Source organism: Camelina sativa, chromosome 17 (genome assembly GCF_030686135.1).
Source record: "Camelina sativa cultivar CO46 ecotype springtype chromosome 17, ASM3068613v1".
In the NCBI taxonomy this organism is placed as follows: domain Eukaryota; kingdom Viridiplantae; phylum Streptophyta; class Magnoliopsida; order Brassicales; family Brassicaceae; genus Camelina; species Camelina sativa.
The window spans coordinates 37,153,628-37,176,543 of record NC_141896.1 but is presented as its reverse complement, the minus strand read 5'-3'; positions in this window follow the sequence as shown (position 1 = coordinate 37,176,543).

Sequence of the window (22,916 nt, the reverse complement as noted above, 5' to 3'; positions counted from 1 at the left end):
AAAGTAATCTTGTCCTACGCATGATCAAAACTAAACTGTAACCGTATTCAAATCATAACCGGACTGTTAAGCGTAAATATATAGTTATAATTATATTAACTATAACCGTTAATTAACCGCTATCAAAATTGTTGGTTAACCACATAGTTAAACCATAATTTATATTACAATGAATAATTTTAAGATATAATAAAATATACAAATAATTATTTATTTAATATGAATAATATGATATATAGAAATATGATCTTACAGTACACAGGCGGTATATTTTTTAAAAATTTATAAGATGTTATATTTGTCAATGTTATGTATTTTGTGTTTTATTGTATAAAACAAAATATAGTTAAATTTGTCATTTGGTTTTGATGCACCGTACATTTAAGGGCAAACACTCACATTTTCTCAAGCTTATATATTGTTATGTTTGTTTTTTTTTTTTTCAATTTTTTGTGTAGACTACATATGTCAAACAGATCAGCTGGTTCACCCCACATCCATCTGAACTTGTCTGCAAGATCCACAACCTGCATTAGTTTGCCCACTAAAACCCATAATAAGCATGTGATTCATTGCTTGGATAAGGAAATTAGTTTAAATATTGCTTCAAAAACTGCACTATTTTTTTTTTAGAAAAAGGAATATTTTATTTAATATTTAAATTCTGTAATTATATTTATACCAAAATATACTTTTTTTTTGTTAAGATTCACAACCATAAGATACCAATTGAGTACTATTTGTTAAGATGTCCTTGTGTTTCTATTGACCGTGAAGAAAATTGTACTTGAACATTTAGGCCTGCAACAATCAAAACATACTGAATAATCAACTAAAATTATTAAACCGGAGACAATCATACTAACAATAGCAAAATAAAGCCAAGTAATTAATGCATCAAAACAGCATTAAAAAAAAAAAAAAGATCGGAACAGCTAAAACAGCAAGCAATTAAAAAAGCCTTATTGGATGAAACTCAAAGAAGCCTTATTGGCAGTCAAATAAGAAAACTCATCACCGTAAGAATTCAACGTCTAGCGTAAGAATGAAAAATAAACACACAAAAATGAATTTATAGAAAAGTAAAGTGTCTTCTTCCACAATCTTTAGAATTTTCCAAATATATCGAATACTATAAATTAAATATTATAGTTAGCATATTATTGTTTGAATATTCTAGTTCATTTATCTTTGGGAAGATTTAAAAGTTTGAATATTTTTTGAAGATATCTATTTTGAGTTTAGGAAACTAACAAATCCGAAATTCATGGTTGTTATATTAAGAATATTTTAACGAATGTGATAAATAAATATAATTTATGGAAAATGATAGTTTCTTTCGGGAAATCAAAGTAATTAAGTTTTTATTGTCATTTGTGTTAAAAAAATATTAAGTTTTTATTTTGATTTTTTTTGTAAGTGATTAGCATCAAGTTAACAGGATTCTAACTACAAAAGACATATTAGATATTTGGGGAAAATTTTGATTAAATATGATTAGCTACGAAGGCATATTACAAAAAATAAATATTATAATAAAGGCATAATGAAAAGAATATGTTTTTACAATAAGAGTTAATCGTGTAGTTTAGAAATATTGATAGTAATTATAGTTTATTTAGGATCTTATGAAAAGGGAAACAAATTAATAATGCGAATCAATTTATGACCATATAATAAGGAAACCAATTAATATTGCTAATCAAATTAGTAGGAGACGTTTTCTACAAATTGATTTGTAACAATTAGAAGGAAATTAAATATTATTTAAATATAATATCTAAATAAAAGGAAACAAATGAGTTAATTATAGGAAGAAAAAACTTAATATTTGCAAAAATATAAAATCGAATTATTTCTCCTATTAATCTTAAACTGAATTGATTATCCATAATCAGAATAACATTAGATATTAATTTTAGTGTTTGGCTCTAAATGTATGTTTGGATACACCCTTTATAATAGGGGCATTGTATGGAATTTATATTTTATTTATTTATTTTTATCCCTAAGTGTACTCCCCATTTAATAGTATAGATTTATGCTATCATAGAACCAAAAACTAGGCGCCACTACAAAATGTTTTCGCGGTAATCCTATTATAGCGTTTATCTTTTTAGAAACGCTATGCAAATTTTCTCAAAACTCAACTATAGCAAAACTATTAAAATCGCTATATTCTAATGCTATTAATACCCTTATTTCCTGTAGTGGATGTGAGATTCTTTTTCGAGTAGTATCGAGCCTAGAGAGGCGGATAGGTGGACATATGCAGTTGGAGCAGATAATTCTATGTTTGGTGGTTAATCCAGTTGGATATTAGAAGTTTAGTGGACATGTGTAACATTGCAAAATTATACTCGGACCACAGGAAGTACTGTTGGTTGGGAGATGTTTATAGTCGTTAAGGATTGTTGCTACTGCGGGGATGGTGATTCCCTTGAATACCGATAGCTCGAGGGGCTGTGGGCTCCAAGAGTGGTAGAGGAGAAGAGGTTCCCTGAGGGGATGGGTAGTTCCCCTGATACCAAGATCTCGAGGATTGTGGTCCAAGAGTGATATGATATAACTCAAAGACGGTGGTCTAAGAGTGAGATCGGTATGGCTCGAAGGTTGCGACCTAAGGGTGGAAGAGTTTGGAGCAAGCAATGCCTAGGACGGGAGTATAAACATAATCACGGGATGTAGACCTCGAGAATTGATGGTGGTTTAATCTTGGATTTTAGTTGTGTTGGCCGGTGGGCCAGGATTTTATTACCGGTGCTGATGTGAGCACAGGACCAGATACGTAGCCAGGAATGCTCGTACCGGACGAAGATACTCAGGACGCGACCGAGACACTTGCACCACTCACGGGGCAACACCTGGCCAACGCACCAGGGATCACTCCGGGAGCTACGACGCGATCTAAGAGTTCGTCCAAGGCCGCAAAACAGAAGATCAACCGGTTTGAGCAAGCATTCGTTCAAGGAGACGATCCGGCCAAAGCAGTTCAAGTGGAGACCGTTCGCACGGCCTTCATCCTTACCCAAGGATGAAGGCGACCAAGTCGTTAGGATCATGACCCGTACTCTTTTTCCTTACTCCGGGTTTCTCCCACGAGGTTTACCGGATAAGTTTTTAATGAGGCGACAAGTCCTAACGCAAACCTCCGCGTTTTGAAGCCAATGACGTGGTTCCCGCGTCTAAGCCTAGGACTTTCTTTTGTAACGTTAGTATAGTGTGACGTGTGTGGTTCTGTTTAAACCACTTTAGAGGGCGACATGTTCTCTATCAAAGGAAATACGTCAAGGGCAAACGTGTGCGGACCATAGCGAGTCTGCGTGTCCTAGGTTCCCTCTAAACCCTCACACTATTTAAACCCTACTCTCTTTTGTAAAACGCAGACTTGAATGAAATATAAAGTTTTTCAAAGAGCGAATCTTTGTTTCTTGTCTCACTTCTCTCTTTAGTCAAATTCCGGGACTCGCTATCGAGAAACCCTAGTCGATTCACGAACCGGGTTCGTAATCTTCTAGCCTGACCGTATCACGAGTAGAGCCATCACTTGCTTGTCGTCTTTCAATCCACCCTCGCTTCCATTCCTTCTAGTAGAACAATCACTTGGTTCGCTAGCCCCGTCCCAACCTCGACGACTGTTCCGTATCGCTACCGCATCAGACCGTCCGTACGATCAAAGTCGTGACCCTCGTCCCATCTCGCGTCACACTCGTTTGTTTTCCACCAAAACTCGTTTCCACCGTTTGTTTATCCTCTACAACCATTCTCCAACTTTTGGCCCGAGGAAAGTTCTCTCCACCCTAAGCGACCCGAAGACGAGACTTCCTGTCCGTACCGTGGGACGACCAGTGCTCGCATCAATTTAAAACCTTTGACGCAAACACAAGTCCGTGTAATGCAATCTAAACTGTCTAAGGATTCAGACCCTAAAATGAACTTTCTAATTCAGTCTAGTGATGTTAGAAAGTCCCTTAAGGACTCCAACCAAGTCTTATTGATGGTTTTTAGAGATTTGTTGGTTGAAGGGCTCAAAGGTTCGATGGACGCACTACCAGACGTTACCGTGACGTTCTTCGACGTTTCGAGGACGTGTTCCTGGACGAGCTGCCCGAAGGACTACCACCAATCCAAGGAATCGGACATCAGATCGATCTAGTGCCTGGAGCTCAATTACCGAACCGTCCTGCGTATCGAGTAAACCCGGAGGAAGCCAAGGAGTTAGAGCGACAAGTGGCCAAACTCATGTCACAAGGCTATGTCCGAGAGAGCCTTAGTCCATGTGTAGTTCCTGTCCTACCCGTACCAAAGAAAGATAGAACCAGGCGTATGTGCGTCGATTGTCGGGCCGTGAACAACATCACGATCAAATATCGGCACCCGATACCGAGACTAGACGACATGCTAGACGAATTGAGTGGTTCAAGCATTTTCTCCAAGATTGACCTCAAGAGCGGGTACCACCAAGTGATAATGAAGGAAGGGGACTAATGGAAAACCGCATTCAAAACAAGGCAAGGTTTGTACGAATGGTTGGTAATGCCATTCAGTTTATCTAATGCACCTTCTACCTTCATGCGATTGATGAACCATGTTTTGAGAGCTTATATCAACAAGTTTGTTGTCGTTTATTTTGATGATATTCTTGTTTACAGTTCTTGCCTATCTGATCGTGTTGTGCACCTAGAAAATGTTTTAAACACTCTCCGCGAAGAGCAATTGTACGCTAACTTGAAAAAGTGCGTTTTTGCTGCTAATGAACTAGTCTTCCTAGGTTTTGTTGTTAGTGAACAGGGAGTCAAGCTGGACTGCAAGAAGATTCGAGCCAACGAGGAGTGTCCCACGCCTACCAGTGTTTCACACGTCCGATCTTTTCACGGCCTCGCTAGTTTCTACCGCCGGTTTGTGAAAGACTTTAGTACGATCGCGGCTCCTCTTACCGCGGTGATCAAGAAGAACCAGGAGTTCAAATGGGAGGAGGATCAAGTTCGAACCTTCAAGGAGCTTAAAAGGCGCCTCACTCAAGCCCCCTACTCGTCCTACCCGACTTCAACAAAACTTTTGAAGTGGAGTGTGACGCATCTGGCATAGGCATTCGAGCGGTTCTCACACAAGGCAGCAAACCGGTGGCTTATTTCAGCGAGAAACTAAGCGGCGCCACTCTCAACTACCCTATGTACGATAAGGAGCTATATGCATTGGTCCGTGCCATTGAGACCTAGCAGCACTATCTTTTGGCCTGAGAGTTTGTGATTCACACGTATCACGAGACCTTAAAGCATTTGCGCGGTCAGACCAATCTCAAGAAGAGGCATGCTAAATGGCTGGAATTCAATGAGTCTTTTTCCTACGTGATCAAATATAAGAAGGGCAAAGAAAATATCCTCGCCGACGCTTTGTCACGAAAACACACCCTGATCACCACCATGTTCGAGAGCATCAAAGAAGCGTACACCAACGACGCCGAGTTCAGAGATTTTTTCAAGAACCACGGCAAGGGCATATTCACCAAATTCTATGTTTACAACGGCTATCTTTTCCGAGGCCGGTGTCTTTGCATCCCAACCGGCTCTATTCGAGAGTTGTTGATCTGAGAAGCGCATAGTGGAGGCTTGTCCGGACACTTTGGTATAACAAAAACTTTGGCCGTGCTCCAATAACACTTCTATTGGCCAAAGATGTGAAGCATGGTCGAGAAACATTGTGGGCAATGCATAGTGTGTCGTGCGTCCAAGTCAACTACCCATCCTCACGGCCTGTACACGCCACTGTCGGTTTTGATGTGACATTGGATCGACCTATCGATCGATTTTGTCCTCGGCTTACCACTCTTACACAGGAAGGACAGCTTGATGGTCTTTGTTGATCGGTTCTCCAAGATGGCGCATTTTATTCCTTGCAACAAGAGCCACGACGCGGTGCAATTGGCCGATCTATTCTTTAGCCAAGTGATCCGACTCCATGGTTTACCACGAACCATTATTTCTGATCGAGATCCGAAGTTCCTTGGCCATTTCTGGCGGACCTTATGGAAGAAGCTTGGCACCAAGTTGCTGTACTCCACTGCCGCACATCTGCAAACTAACTGCCAACCCGAAGTCGTGAACCGATCCATTGGAACCTTACTTCGGACAGCGATCGCAAGCAATAAAGGATCATGGTTAGAATGCGTCCCACTCATTGAGTTCGCATACAATCAAGCCGTTCACTCGGCCACCAAGAAGTTGCCATTCGAGGTCGCCTATGGATTTAAACCTCTTACGCTGATGGATCTATTACCATTACCACCGGATGAGGTCGAGAGTCAAGACGGAGCCGCACGAGCCTAGTTGGTCAAGCAGGTTCATGAGGAGGTTCGAGCAAACATCGAGAGGAGGAACAAACAATATGCACGTTTCTTGAACCGCGGACGCAAACCTATGCTTTTCAAGCCGAGAGATTGGGTTTGGCTGCACCTAAGGCTGGAGCGGTTCTCACAAAAAAGGAAGGACAAGCTTAGCCCATGTGGCGACGGACCTTTTTGAGTCATCGAGAAGATCAACCAGGTGAGTACAATACTTCGACTTCATTCAACGTTACTCTTGTTCTGTTTGACGCAGGTGACGACGAAGAAGTTTTGGGGACAAAACCTTCTCAAGGGGGAGGAAATGATGTGAGCACAGGACCAGACACGCAGCTAGGAATGCTCATACTGGACCAAGACGCCCAGAACGCGACTGAGACACTTGCACCACTCGCGGGGAACAGCCGGCCAACGCACCAGGGATCACTCCGGGAGCTACGACGTGATCTAAGAGTTTGTCCAAAGCCGCAAAACAGAAGATCAACCGGTTCGTGCAAGCATTCGTTCAAGGAGACGACCCGGCCAAAGCAGTTCAAGTGGAGACCGTTTGCACGGCCTTCATCCTTACCCAAGGATGAAGGAGACCAAGTCGTTAGGATCATGACCCATACTCTTTTTCCATACTCCGGGTTTGTCCCACGAGGTTTACCGGAGAAGGTTTTAATGAGGCGATGAGTCCTAACGCAACCTCCGCGTTTTGATGCCAATGATGTGGTTCTCGCGTCTAAGCCTAAGGGCATGTTATCTTTTACTTAAGCTTTTCATTTTGAACATTGTCTAGAACTTTCTTTTGTAACATTAGAATAGTGTGACGTGTGTGGTTCTGTTTAAACCACTTTAGAGGGCGACGTGTTTTCCATCAAAGGAAACACGTCAAGGGCAAACGTGTGCGGACCATAGCGAGTCTGCGTGTCCTAGGTTCCCTCTAAACCCTCGCACTATTTAAACCCTACTCTCTTTTGTAAAACACAGACTTGAATGAAATCTAAACTTTTCCGAAGAGCGAATCTTTGTTTCTTGTCTCACTTCTCTCTTTAGTCAAAGTGCGGGACTCGCTATCGAGAAACCCTAGTCGATTCATGAACCAGGTTCGTAATCTTCTAGCCTGACTGTATCACGATTAGAGCCATCACTCGCGTGTCATCGTTCAATCCACCCTCGCTTCCATCCCTTCTAGTAGAACCATCACTTGGTTTGCTAGCCGCGTCCCAACCTCGACGGCCGTTCCGTATCGCTACCGCATCGGACCGTCCGTACGATCGAATTCGTGACCCTCGTCCCATCTCGCGTCCCACTCATTTGTTTTCCACCAAAACTCATTTCCACCGTTTGTTTATCCTCTACAACCATTCTCCAACGTTTGGCCTGAGGAAAGTCGTCTCCATCCTAAGCGATCTGAAGACGAGAATTCATGTCCATACCATGGGACGACCGGTGCTCACATCAGATGCGGTCATGAATGTGTGGCTGATGCGCCAGGATCGTGTGGCCGGTGGTGCTGGATTTCTAGGAAGGGGAGCTGCTTTAGGTATGAGCCGGCAAGGGCATTGTTGCCAGGTACATAAGATTCACAAGAAGCCTTCATGGCAGGATAAACTAATTGGTGCGACGATGATGGATGGAGTTCATTGGAGATGGACAGGGATAGCGAGGTTCAAGGTTTTGGTAAGCTTGCTAGGGGAAAACAAGTCAAGTGGGCTGAGTTGGCGGCTTGCAAAGCATCTGACGCGGAGAATCAGAATATGCGAACGTATGGTACTTGTTTATTTTATTACGCTCTTATTGATGATTCTCTGTGGAGGATTGCCAAGTGGAAAAGCCATTTCTGAAATAAGCTATCTTGTGGAAGTTTCCCTAAGAGACAAGTTACAAGAGATTCTTGGACGAACAAGAAGGTTGATTTTTTCAGGTGGCGGAGAGTTGTTGTCGGCATACTTGATTATTTGTTTAGTAGAGCTGAAGACGCAGTTAGAGGATTTGTTGAGCAGGAGACTCTTTTGTCTTATCACATCATTGTGGGGAGCGTTGGTGTTTGTCAAGAAGAAGGACGAGGTATGTATTTATGAGTTTGTGGCGATGTCGTTCGGGTTGACTAACGCGCCAGCAGCATTTATGAGGTTGATGAACAGCGTGTTTCAGGAGTTTCTGGACGTGTCTGTCATCATTTTCATTGACGATATCCTGGTATTTTCTAAGAGTCCTGAAGAGCATGCAGTGCATTTGAGGGCAGTTCTGGATAAGCTGCGGGAGCAGAAGTTGTTTGCTAAGGTGTTGACTGGTTCTTCCGCTATCTCTCGCAAACGCTGTGTTTGCGGGTGGTAGCGGTTGCTAGCGATTGGAACCAATCATACAAACCGCTCTCAATCGCTCCAAATCGCTCTCAATCTCTCCAAACCACTGAATTTCAAAAGCTGTTTCCCGCAAGCGTTTGCGGCTGCGGGCGATTGCGGTTGGAATTTTTTTTTTTGTTTTTTTGTAAAAAAACTTAAAAGAAATCAATGATAATGAATTTTTTTTGTTGTATCTTCTATCTAACCATTTTACTCATTAAGGATTGAAAAAAATGAAATATGGATACAATTGCAGAGATTATAAAATAAAAAAATTATAAGAAAATAATATTCCAATTAACAATAATCCGGAAAACTTAATGTAAATTTAATGGCACGTCGCACATAAGTTCAAAAAAAATCTAAATAAATATAATATTTCATCAAAAATTTAAGAAAATAAGATTATTTGTGAAAATATTAAAACAAATCACTAGTGACTCTTCTCAACTCTCACTTGACCATTCCTACCGATGCAACTACTGACCCATAATCTAAGAGAAAAAAGAAAATATCTACGATCTAAAGCATATGTTTTGTCATTTATCAAATTACTTGATTAAATTTTTGGTGAAAAACCAAATGCATACAGGAATACGTATTTCAATATGTAATTTTTTTTTTTGAATAATTATTTTAGTATTTTCTTTATAAATTTTAGTTATAAATCAAGTTTAATAAAAATTTTGGTGTTGTTAAACATTTATATGTTATATATCACATTTATTATGTTCCAACCGCTATTGCACCCGCTGATTAACCAGTCGTAAACCTCCCGCAAACGTACCAATTTTAAACCGCTAAACCAGTCGTTCAAAACGCTTCATAACGCTTGAAACCGCAATCGTCCGCTTCCGCAATCTCCCGCAACCGCAACCACAACCGCAGCGTTTAAACCAGTCAGGCCCTAAGGTGTTGATTGGTTCTCCCGCAAACGCTGCGTTTGCGGGTGGAACCGGTTGCTAGCGATTGGTACCAATCACACAAATCGCTCCCAATCGCTCTAAATCGCTCCTAACCGCTTCAAACCACTGAATTCTAAAAGCTGCTTCCCGCAAGCATTTGCGGTTGCAGGCGTTTGCGTTTGAAATTTTTTATTTTTTTTTTTTTTGAAAAAACTTGAAACATATCAATGATAATGAAATATTTTTTATATATATCTTTTACCTAACTATTTTATTCATTAAGGATGGGAGAAAATGAAATACGGATACGATTGATAATATTAAAAATTAAACAATTGGAAGAAAATAAGATTTCAATTAACAATAACCCGGAAAACTTGATGTAAATTTAATGGCACATCGCACATAAGTTCAAAAAATCTAAATAAATATAACATTTCATCAGAAATATAAGAAAATAAGATTATTTGTGAAAAATATATAAACAAATCATGAGTGACTCTTCTCAACTCTGGGTTGATCATTACTACGGATGCAAATACTGCCCCACAGAACTTATTGAGTGTGTGAGATTTAAGAAAGAAGATCTACGATCTAAAACATATGTTTAGTCATTTATTAAATTACTTGATTAAAATTTTGGTAAAAAGTCAAATGCATAAAGTAATAAGTATTTGAAATTTATTTGTTTTTTAAATAATTATTTTAGTATTTTTAATGAATTTTAATTATAAATCAAGTTTAATAAAATTTTTGATATTTTAAAACATTTATATTATTATATATCACATTTAGTATGTTCCAACCGCTATTGCATCCGCTGGTCAGCCAGTCGTAAACCTCCAGCAAATGCACCAATTTTAAACCGCTAAACCAATCGTTCAAAACGCTTGAAACCGCAATCACCCGCTTCCGCAATCTCCCGCAACCGCAACCGCAGCCGCAGCGTTTGAACCAGTCAGACCCTAAGTTGAGCAAGTGCAGTTTTTGGCAGCGTGAGATGGGTTTCTGGGTCACATTGTTTCTGCAGAGAGAATTTCTGTAGATCCGGATAAGGTTCAGGCTACCAGGGAATGGCCTAGACCGCAGAATGCCACAGAGATCAGGAGTTTCCTTGGTTTGGCAGGTTACTACAGGAGGTTTGTACAGGGTTTTGCAAGTAGGGCATGCCCTATGACTAAGTTGACGGGGAAGGATGTTCCTTTTGTTTGGTCAAAGGAGTGTGAGGAGGGCTTTGAAAGCCTTAAGGAGATGTTGACTACTATGCCAGTGTTGGTTTTGCCTGAGCAGGGAGAACCCTATGTGGTTTATACTGATGCATCTAGAGTTGGTTTGGGGTGTGTGCTGATGCAGCATGGGAAGGTGATTGCCTATGCTTCGCGGCAGTTGCGGAAGAATGAGGGCAACTATCCTACTCATGATTTGGAGATGGATGTTGTAGTTTTTTTCCTGAAGATTTGGAGATCATATCTTTATGATGCAAAGGTACAGGTGGTTATAGATCATAAGAGCCTAAAGTATATATTTACTCAGTCTGAGCTGAACTTGAGGCAGAGGCGGTGGATGGAGCTGGTGGTAGATTATGATTTGGAGATAGTCTATCACCCTGGTAAGGCTAACACGGCTGCAGATGCTCTGAGTTGGAAGAGGGTAGCTTCGGCTCAGGAGCAGGAGATGGAGTCTCTGGTAGGAGAGATCAGTGCTTTGAGGTTGTGTGCTGTTTCACAGGAACCGTTGGGTTTGGAAGCAGTTGATAGAGCAGATCTTTTGAGTAGAGTGCGGTTGGCTCAGGAGAAGGATTTGGGGCTGGTAAACGCCTCAAAGGATGTTGATTCAGAGTATCAGGTCTCAAATAATGGAACTATCTTGGTGCACGATCGGGTTTGTGTGCCCAAGGATGAGGAGTTGAGGCAGGAGATCCCGAGAGAGGCTCATGCGAGCAAGTTTTCTATTCATCCAGGAGCGACTAAGATGTACCGTGATCTCAAGAGGTACTATCACTGGGTTGGGATGAAGAAGGATGTAGCTAGTTGGGTTGCGAGGTGCGATGTGTGTCAGCTAGTGGAAGTAGGATATGATCACGTTAGATTTTTGTGGTAGGATTGCTAGTGTCTCGGACTTTTGATGTTATTTGGGTCATTTTGGACCGTTTGACTAAGTCAGCACATTTTCTAGCCATTAAGAAGACTGATGGAGCAGCAGACTTGGCTAAGAAGTATGTGAGAGAGATAGTCAGATTGCATGCGGTGCCAACTGTAAGAATTAATAGGATCGATTTGTGTTTGGTGAAAAGAAGTGATGAACAAAGTGAATAATAGTTGTTTGGAGAATAGAGAGAGTATACGAGAGAGTATTGTTGAGAAGGAGATATTATCTCTTCTTACTAGAATTAGAACATAGTTACAACCTAATTATAGCCATATACAAAGAATATTCTCCTAAGATACTATACACAATTACAAATGTAGATAGTGACACCTCCTTAAGTGAACATGTGACTCTTCCTTAGTTTTCCCACTTGCATACTCTTGTCAACGGTTAGGAGAAGATAATTCTGTAAGCTTAGTGACCGTTGGAGGCTGGACTTCATGGGTTGGACTCGATAAGCCTCCTAATGGTACGGACGGCCCAATGTGTTGGTGGTTGTACGGACGTACGGTTGTACTGACGTACGGACGTGGTGGTGTGATTTCATACTCCCCCTCAAGCTTGATCATGAGCATTGATCAAGCATGAACTCATGTACACCCACCTCATTAAAAACCTTAGTATAGAAAACAACTTGGGAAAAACTATACTTAAGAGAAAAAGAGTGTAGGTGTCATGTGAAGACAATCATGGCCGAGTAAGGTCTTTGAGGCCAAGTTTAGAATGAATGTACTCACACACTTGTGGACTGGCTGCCTTGGTAAAAACATCGGCCAACTGCTCGGAGCTTTCGGTGTGACATGGTAAGACAACTCCAAGTTTGATTTGTTCTCGAACCTTGTAGCAAACGACTTCGATGTGCTTGGTCCTCTCGTGGAACACGGAGTTTGTTGCAATGTGAATTGCGGCTTTATTATCGCAATGCATGGTAATGGGTTTAGGTGACTCGATTCCAAGATCCTTAATGAGTGCCTTGAGCCACATTAACTCGGTTGTGAGCTTCCTCATGGCTCTATATTCTGATTCTGCACTTGATAGTGATACCACCTTTTGTTTCTTGCTCTTCCATGTGATCAGGTTGCCTCCTAGGAATGTATAATAGCCTGTAGTAGACCGACGGTCTCCACGATCTCCGGCGTAATCCGCATCGCAATACCCTACTATTTCAGTGCTTTCATTAGGACCCATCCATATGCCTTGCCCCGGCGAGCCCTTGAGATATTTGAGGATTCGGTTCACCATATTCAAATGATGCACGGTGGGGTTTTGCATGTGGTGGCTCACCTGATTGACAGCAAAACAAATGTCAGATCTCGTGATAGTAAGGTATATGAGCTTATCTACCAGTCGCCGGTAACGCTTGACGTCGTGAAATGGGGCTGCATCAAGCTCCCCCTTTCCTCCCGCCTTTTAGTTTTCCTCAAGGGGGGTTGTTACAGCATTTGAAGCTAGTTTTCCTGCTTCACTCAACAAATCAAGAGCATATTTCCTTTGTGATAGAAACAAACCTTCAGCGAACCTAGATACCTCTATCCCAAGGAAATATTTAAGTTCTCCTAGGTCTTTGATATCAAAAACTGACTTAAGGTAAGTTTTAGTGTTTTGAATGCCTACCTTGTCACTTCCAGTTATGATGATATCATCAACACAAACTAGAATGACTACAATACCTTTATCACTTGGCAAGGTGAATAGAGTGTGATCAGCCTCTGATTTGCGAAAGCATTTCTCAAGTAATGTGGTGCTTAACTTATGATACCACGCCCTAGGAGACTGTTTTAGACCATATATTGCTTTGTTCAGTCTCAACACCTTTCCTAGTCCAATGATGTCTTCTAAACTTCATCCTCAAGTTCTCCTTGTAAAAAGGCGTTCTTAACATCCATTTGCCACAATTCCCAGCCAAGGTTGGTTGCAAGCGAGAGAACTACGCGAACCGTGTGAAGCTTGGCCACCGGTGCAAATGTATCAAGATAGTCCTCCCCATACGTTTGTGTGAATCCCCTTGCAACTAGCCTTGCTTTGTAGCGTTCAATCTCCCCATCACTCTTATACTTGATAGTAAAGATCCATGTTGATGTCACAGCCTTCTTTCCTTTGGGTAGGTCAGCCTCATCCCACGTATGATTCGCCTCCATAGCGTTCTTCTCGGCATTGACAGCATCACGCCATTTTTTGTGATTCTTGGCTTCGTCATAATCTTTGGGGATCCAATGAGCATCAATCTGGCCAAGAAACGTTTGATGTTGGGGAGGAAAGTGGGCAAGGGTGCAAACCGCTTGAATCGGATGAGCCACGGCGACATTGTTGTAGTAGACCCGAGTGACCTTCTTGTGTCGTTCACTCCGTCTAAGTGGTATAACTTCTTGTGGAGTGTCCTCATCGTCATTTTCCTCTTCGGTGGGCACATTGTTTACCGGGACTGAATTTAAACCATTTTCATCATCGGATTGTTCATCTAAGTTCGGGTCAGATGTCATCATGGAGAGGCTCCGGAGTTGGTGTTGGTGGTGCATCGACTATAGGAGCGCGCGCTGACGTTGGTGCAGCATTGTCAACACCGAGTCTCTCGAGAAGGACACGAAGATTGTTGGCCCGGTCAGACGGTGATGTGGACAGATCTCGAAGGCTCTCCAAGTTCTTTTCCTCATAGAAGCCTTTAGACTCTACGAACTTAACATCACGTGAGACGAAGACTCTCTTCATGTCCGGCTCATAGCACTTGTAGCCTTTTTGAGTGGTAGAGTATCCAATAAACATGCTCTTCACACTTTTAGTATCGAGTTTGTCTCGCTTTTCTCCTGGTTTCAACACATAACACACGCAGCCAAATACTCGTAAATGATCAAATGAGGGTTTTATCTTGTTTAATACCTCAAACGGAGAGATGTCTCGAAGAATTTTGGTCGGTGTCCGATTTATGAGGTAGCAAGCCGCAAGGACAGCATCTCCCCAAAACCTCTTTGGGATATTTGTGTGAAACATCATGGATCTTGCCACTTCCATGAGATGCCTATTCTTCCTCTCAGCAACACCATTTTGTTGGGGTGTATATGGACAGCTTGTTTGATGAATGATCCCATGGTTTGCTAGATATTGTTTGAAGGCATGACTTGTATACTCTCCACCATTATCTGATCTTAAAATTTTAATCTTTGCATTATAATGGTTAGTCACATATTTTTGAAAATTAGTGAAAGCTTCAAGAACTCTATCCTTAGAAGGGAGCAAAGTTAACCAAGTATATTTTGATTTTTCATCAATAAAAGTAACAAAATATTTCTGATTTTCTCTAGATAAGCAAGGAGAAGTCCAAACCTCTAAATGAACTAAGTCAAAACAATTCTCATAAATAGTTATAGATTTAGGAAAAACAGCTTTGCAATGTTTACCAAGAATACAAGCCTCACACTCATCATTTTTAAAAGAAATATTAGGAAACATTAAAGTTAAAGCTCTAGTGTGAGGATGTCCTAGCCTAGCATCTAAGATAGAATCATTAGGTTTAACAACAACCGAATTAAAACAAGATGCAGAAGAAGAAGATAGATTCAAGTCCTCAAGCACATAGAGATCATCCTTGGAACCTCCTTGGCCAAGAACTTTACTTGTCTCAATATCCTGAAAATGAACCTTGTTAGGACCAAATATTGCATAACAATTTAAATCAGTGGTGGCTCTCTTAACTGATAGCAAGTTAGATGTGAAATTTGGCATATAGAAGGCTTTAGTTTCTTTATCAAATAATTTCAAATTCCCTATGCCTTTAACCGGTACCTTCTCACCATTTGCTATCACAACATTACCTTTAGCCGGTTTAATATCACTAATCAGCCTAGAATCACTAATCATGTGATGTGATGCACCAGAATCAACAATAAGAGGCTTAGTTTTGTTTAAAGCAAGAAAGGTTTTACCGGAGGCCTCCTTGAGGGCTTTGATGAGCGCATCAAGGTCGGATCGCCTCACCAGCTCGGAGGAGGCAGCGAGAGCAGTTCCATTGCCTCCGACAGCTTGTTGGTTTGGTTTGGAGGTTGATGTTTCCCCTACTACAACTACTTGATGAGCTCTCAGTAGTACTCCGCGGCTTGGTCCTCCACGGTTAATGCGAAGGTGTGGATGAAGGATCCAGCAGCGGCTTTTGAAGTGGCCAACCTTCTTGCAGTGCTCACATACCGGTGGGTTCTTGTCATCCGGTTTGTAGTAGACTTGGTTTGCGGACGCCACCTCGACTTTGTTGGCGGTCACTAGCTCTTCTTTGCTGCCAAATAGTCCCATGGAGCCATGCTCCTTTTGGATTTGGTTGAAAACGTCGTCAAGGCTTGGAAGCTTATCTGATCGCAATATGTGTTTGATGAGGTCATTGTAGGAGGGGTTTAGGGTCAAGAGTAGAACAAACACCTTGTCTTGTTCACGCCTCTCGTTCAGTATGGCCTGATCTTTTGTCGCCGGCCTTAGCATCTCTAGTTCAGCCCAAAGGGACCTAAACTTCCCAAAATGCTTGGTAAACTCAATATCTTCTTGGTTGAGGCTGTTGATGGCCCTCGTAATCTCAAAGATACGGTTGACATTAGTAACATTCCCAAAAATGTTCTTGAGAGTGTCCCATAAATCCTTTGCCGTTTCGTAATAGGAGTAAGGTTCAAGGATATGGGCATCAAGTGAGTTTTGAATGATGGCTAGGACTCCTTGGTCTTCTTGAAACCATTTGTTTCTTTCATCTCCGGAAAGTTCCTTGCCTTCCTTGGTGGTCTCGCCCCTTGGAGCTTCGCTCGTCTAAACATGAGACGAAAGGCCTCGGCCACATAGGGCTGTTTTTGTGGTCCTCGCCCACAGAAGGTAGTTCTCTCCTTTGAGAGTCACCGGAACAATCATGGTTTTGACACTTTCCATGACAAAGGGACCGTTAGGTAAAGCTATTATCCAACGGTTAAAGAAAATGACTTTCAAGTCGAAACAGAAAATGAAAGAGAGAAGGAACGGAAGTGAGTGATGTTCAAAAGCTTTGGAATAAAGAGCAACAAGGCTCTGATACCATGTAAGAATTAATAGGATCGATTTGTGTTTGGTGAAGAGAAGTGATGAACAAAGTGAATAATACTTGTTTGCAGAATAGAGAGAGTATACGAGAGAGTATTGTTGAGAAGGAGATATTATCTCTTCTTACTAGAATTAGAACATAGTTACAACCTAATTATAGCCATATACAAAGAATATTCTCCTAAGATACTATACACAATTACAAATGTAGATAGTGACACCTCCTTAAGTGAATATGTGACTCTTCCTTAGTCTTCCCACTTGCATACTCTTGTCAACGGTTAGGAGAAGATGATTCTGGAAGCTTAGTGACCATTGGAGGCTGGTCTTCATGGATTGGACTCGATAAGCCTCCTAATGGTACGGACGGCCCAATGTGGTAGTTGGTTGTACAGACGTACGCTCATACGGAATGATTGTGCGGGTGGGACCGGTAGCATATAGGCTGGAGTTGCCTGAGGTTATGCGTGTGTTCCACAACTTGTTTCATATTTCTATGTTGCGGAAGTGTCTCCGTGAGGATGATTAGTTGTTGGCTACGATTCCTAAAGATCTCTAGCCTAACATGACTTTGGAGGCAAGACCAGTGAGCGTTCTTGGGAGGAGGATCAAGGAACTTTAGAAGAAGAAGATTCCTTTGATGAGAGTCCTTTGGGACTGTGGTGGTTTGAAGGAAAGTTTCCTAAAATAGAAGTTTCCAAAAGTGCAAAGTGCTAAAAATGGAAAGTTTTATAGGAGTTAGAATTTGTCTATTTTTAGTAGTTGTGAGCCTTGTAGGGGCTTATATGGCCTTCATGGCAGACTTTGCAGTCATTGTGCCGTGTGTGGCAGTCTTTTGAGACATTGTGTGGCCTTTGTGGCGGGCTGTTTAGCCAGTTGTGTGGCCTTTGTGGCGGGCTGTTTAGCCAGATGTGTGGCCTTTGTGGCGGGCTGTTTGGCCAGATGTGTGCCCTTTCTGGTGGGCTGTTTAGCCAGAGTGCCTGTTTAGGCGGTCCTTCAGGACCGTTGATCTTTGTGACTGTCCTTCGGGACAGATGGTCTTTGTGACAGTCCTTCGGGATATATGGTCTTTGTGACGGTCCTTCGGGACAGATGGTCTTTATGACGTCCCTTCGGGACAGATAGTCTTTGTGACGGTCTTGTTTAGGACAAATTGTTTGGTCTTTTTGACGGTCCTGTTTAGGACAGATTGTTTGGTCTTTGTGACGGTCCTGTTTAGGATAGATTGTTTGGTCTTTCTGACGGTCCTGTTTAGGACAAATTGTTTGGCCTTCGTGGCGGTCCTGTTTAGGACATTTGTTTGGCCTTGTGGCATGTATATGATCCTTGTGTGTTAATGAGGTATTCCATTGAGGGGATATGTGGTTGGTAGGACACTGAGATGTTTTATGCGAGCCACGGGAAGGAAACCTGGATAGGGATAGGACTCAGACGTGTTCAGAATTGTTTGCTCGCGACTCTTGGGGGACTTAGGTTCTCCTAGTACTGCCATATTCAAAGAAATTGTGGCTTGGGAGTATGGTTGGTATATCGACTTCGGATGACGATCCGGGGGCACGCTGTATGGTGGCAACCCGAGAGACGAGTATTGGATTTTCCTTATATATTATGGCATGCAGGTTTAGGCCCGATGAGGAGCCAACATTATGGCATGCAGACTTGGGTCTGATGAGGAGCCAATAAAAACTCAAGGTTTGGGACTATGAGTAAAGGAAAGTCCAAAAGTCGAGAGCAAAAAACGCCTGGAGCGTGAGTCTATCGCCTAGAGGTGACCTTCCGTAGATCGGTCGGAAGAGTGCAGGCCGTGGAGGCGGTTGCACGGGAATCCTTGTCTGATGGTTTTTCGAGATTTGAGGACGAATCTATGTTGGTGGAGGAGAATTGTAACACCCGTGAACCAAAACTCTACGTTTTGGGGGTGGGTGTCGATCGACACCAAGGATGGTGTCATTCGACACCATTGTTTTTCTTGTTCGATCGGATTGTTTTAATCGTCGATTTTGGCCGGTTTGGTTTAAGAAAACCATTGAACCGAGTTGTAAAAGGGAGAAAACGACATAGGTTCGTGTTTTTGTGTTGGTCTCGCCACTTTTAGAGAAAAACAAAGAGAGAGTTTGTTCTTGAGGTTCTAGAGAGAGTTTGTGAGATTTCAAAGCTTTGAGGGTGAGATCTTGCTGTGGGAGTGAGGATTCAAAGCTAGGAACGTGTGGGAAGCTTGCTGGGAGTGTAGATTCGTAATTGTTTGCTAGAATCTTCCTGTAGAGAGGTGAGTGCATGACCATGACTAATCTAAGCTTGTGATTCCTTGTTCTTGCTTGTTTGTTGCTGTGTTTGTGTGTTTTTCTTGCTGGGATTGATTGCTACAGGTTCCTACGGATGTATAAGGCTTGGGTCTCGAGTATTGGACGATTTGGTGGAGTTTGGGAGCAAGATTTGACTCTCGTTTTCATCTGGATCGCAGATGCAGAGGGAGTGCTGATCGACACCACTTGGTGTCGGTCGACACCTCCCTTCCAGCTAGTCGATGTTTATTTTCCTGGTTTGCATGCTTTGTTTGTTGATTGTTTGGAACATTGGAATTACTGTTGCTTGTGTGTATAGCCAAGTAGATGGGAGGATTGCCTCACTAAGTGTTTTTTTTAAATACTCATGCATCTCAATTTGTGTTTGTGGTGCAGGTAAAGACAAAGTGTGATCGTGGAATCTAGGCGATGAAGAGGAGGATGTTCTAGGGACTAGATTGGTTGTTGTCTGGCATTGCTAGGTTGCTAGAGTTGGGTCATTAGAAACATTGCTAGGTTGTTGGTTCTATGCTTCTTGCTGTTTTGGTTTTTGGATATTGTTTATGTTATAATATTGGTTTATTATTGGATATTGGTATTTGTTATTCCGTTGTTGATTGTGATTGTGGTTATGTGACTAGTGGGTATTGGACCACTAGTTGTAGTTTATTTACTATTATTATATTTATATTTATTATTATTTATTTTTCAAAAAAAAAAAAAATTGGGTCCTTTCAGAAAGATGGGTCCTTCTGTAGGAGGAGTTTCGGGAGATCCGCAGAAGATTCAGGCCATCAAAGATTGGCCTTGACCGCAGAATGCCACATAGATCAAGAGTTTTCACGGGTTGGCAGGTTACTATAGGAGGTTTTTCCAGGGTTTTGCGAGCAGAGCATGGCCGATGGCTAAGTTGACTGGAAAGGATGTCCTATTTGTTTGGTCAAAAGAGTGTGAGGAGGGGTTCATAAGCCTAAAGTAGATGCTGACTACTAGGCCAGTTTTAGCACTACCAAAGCAGGGGGATCCATATGTTGTTTCTGCAGATGCATTCGGAGTCGGTGATTGCCTATGTATCGCGGCAGTTGCAGAAGAATGAGGACAATTATCCTACTCACGATTTGGAGATGGCTGCTATAGTTTTTCCCTTGAAGATTTGGAGGTCTTATCTCTAAGGTACAGTACATAAAAGTTTGAAGTATATATTCACTCAACCCAAGCTGAATTTAAGGCAGAGGCGTTTGATGGAGCTGGTGGAATATTACGATCTGGTGATAGCCAACCACCCTGGTAAGGCTAACTTGGTTGCAGATGCCTTGAGTCGGAAGCGGGCGGCTTTGGCTCAGCAGTAGGACATGGAGTCTCTGGTAGGATAGATCAATACATTTAGTTTGTGTGCTATCTCTCTGGAGCCGTTGGGTTTGGAGGCGGCTGATAGAGCAGATCTTCTGAGCATAGTGAGGTTGGCTCAAGAGAATAATGTGGGGCTGGTGAATGCCTATAGAGTTGCTGATTCTGAGTATTAAGTCTCTGCCAATGGCATTTGATGTGAGCACCGGTCGTCTCGCGGTACGGACAGAAAGTCGCGTCTTTGGGTCGATCAGTGTAGAGGCAACTTTCCTCGGACCAAACATTGACGAATGGCTTTAGGGGACAAACGAACGACGGAAACGAGTTTTGGTGAAGAAAGAACTAGTGGAACGCGAGATCAAACGATGGTCACGACTTCGGACGTACGGACGGTCCGATGCGATAGCGGTTTGGAACGGCCGTCGAGAATGGGAAGCGGCTAGCGAACCAAGTTATGGTTCTACTAGGGGGAATGGAAGTGAGGGTGGATTGAATGACGACACACAAATGTTGGCTCGCGATACGGTCAGACTAGACGATTACGAACCCGGTTTGTGAATCGACTAGGGTTTCTCGATAGTTAGTCCTGGACTAGGTCTAAAGAAAGAAGTGAGACAAGAGGCAAAGATTCACTCTTTGAGAAAATAATTTCATTCAAGTTTGCATTTTACAAAGTAAGAGAGGGTTTAAATAGTGCGAGGGTTTAGAGGGGACTAGGGAAACGCGGACTCGCTATGATCTGCACACGTTTGCCCTTGACGTGTTTCCTTTGATGGAGAACACGTCGCCCTCTAAGTGGTTTAAACAGGACCACACACGTCACACTACTCTAACGTTACAAATGAAAGTTCTAGACAAAGTTCAAAACGCATAGCTTAAGTAAAAAAGATAACACATCCTTAGGCTTTGACACGGGAACCACGTCATCGGCTTCAAAATGTGAAGGTTGGCGTTAGGAATCGTCGCCTCATTAAAACCTTCTCCGGTAAACCTCGTGGGACAAACCCAGAGTGGGAAAAAGAGTACGGGTCATGATCCTAACGACATGGTCGCCTTCATCCTTGGGTAAGGATGAAGGCCGTGCGAATGGTCTCCACTTGAACTGCTTTGGCCGGCTCGTCTTCTTGAACAAAAGCTTTCACGAACCAGTTGATCTTCTGTCTTGTGGCCTTGGACGAGCTCTTTGATCGCGTAGTAGCTCCTAGAGTGATCCTTGGTGCGTTGGCCGGCTGTTGTCCAGCGGGTAATGCAAGTGTCTCGGAGGCGTCCTGGTCCGTTACGAGCGTTCCTGGCTACCTATCCGGTCTCGTGCTCACATCATTCCCTCCCCCTTGAGAAGGTTTTGTCCCCAAAACTTCTTCGTCGTCACCTGCGTCAAACGGAACAAGGTCAGTGACGTTGAACGATGTAGAAGTATTATACTCACCTGGGAGTTTGAGGCAGTAGGCGTCATCGTTGATCTTATCTATGACTCGGAAAGGTCCATCGCCACGCAAGCTAAGTTAATCCTTCCTCTTTTGTGCGAACAGTTCCGGCCTTAGGTGCAGCCAAACCCAATCTCCCGACTTGAAAAGCATAGGTTTGCGTCCGCGGTTCAGGAAACGTGCATATTGTTTGGTCCTCCTCTCAATGTTTGCTTGAACCTCCTCATGAAACTTCTTGACCAATTCGGCTCTTGCGGCTCCATCTTGACTCTCGACCTTGTCTGGTGGAGACAGTAGTATATCCATCGGCGTAAGAGGTTTAAATCCGTACGCGACCTCGAATGGCGATTCTTGGTGGCCGAGTGAACGGCTTGATTGTATGCGAACTCATTGAGTGGTACGCATTCTATCCATGTCCATTTGTTGCTTGCGATCGCCGTTCGAAGTAATGCCCCAAAGGATCGGTTCACGACCTCTGTCTGGCCATCGGTTTGTGGGTGCGCGGTGGTGGAGTACAGCATTTTGGTGCCCAGTTTCTTCCATAAGGTCTGTCAGAAATGTCCAAGGAACTTCGGATCTCGATCAGAAATAATGGTTCGCGGTAAACCATGGAGTCGGATCACTTGACTGAAGAATAGGTCGGCCAATTGCACCGCATCATGGCTCTTGTTACATGGAATGAAATGCGTCATCTTCAAGAACCGATCGACCATAACCATAAAACTGTCCTTCCGGTTTATGGGGGGCAGCCCGAGGATAAAATCCATAGACAGGTCGATCTACGGTCCTATCGACACTGGTAGTGGTGTGTATAGGCTGTGCGGGTGGGCAGTTAACTTGGACGCTCGACACACCACGCATTTTCCGTAATGCTTCTCGACCATACTTCACATCTTTGGCCAATAAAAGTTTTCTTGGAGCACGGCCAAAGTCTTCGTAATATCAAAATGTCCGGTCAGTCCCCCGCTATGCGCTTCTCGGATCAACAAGTCGCAAATCGAACCGGCTGGGATGCATAGACGTCGACCCCGGAACAGATAACCATCGTTCACGTAGAACTCGGTGAACGTGCCTTTACTGTGGTTCTTGAAACAATCCCC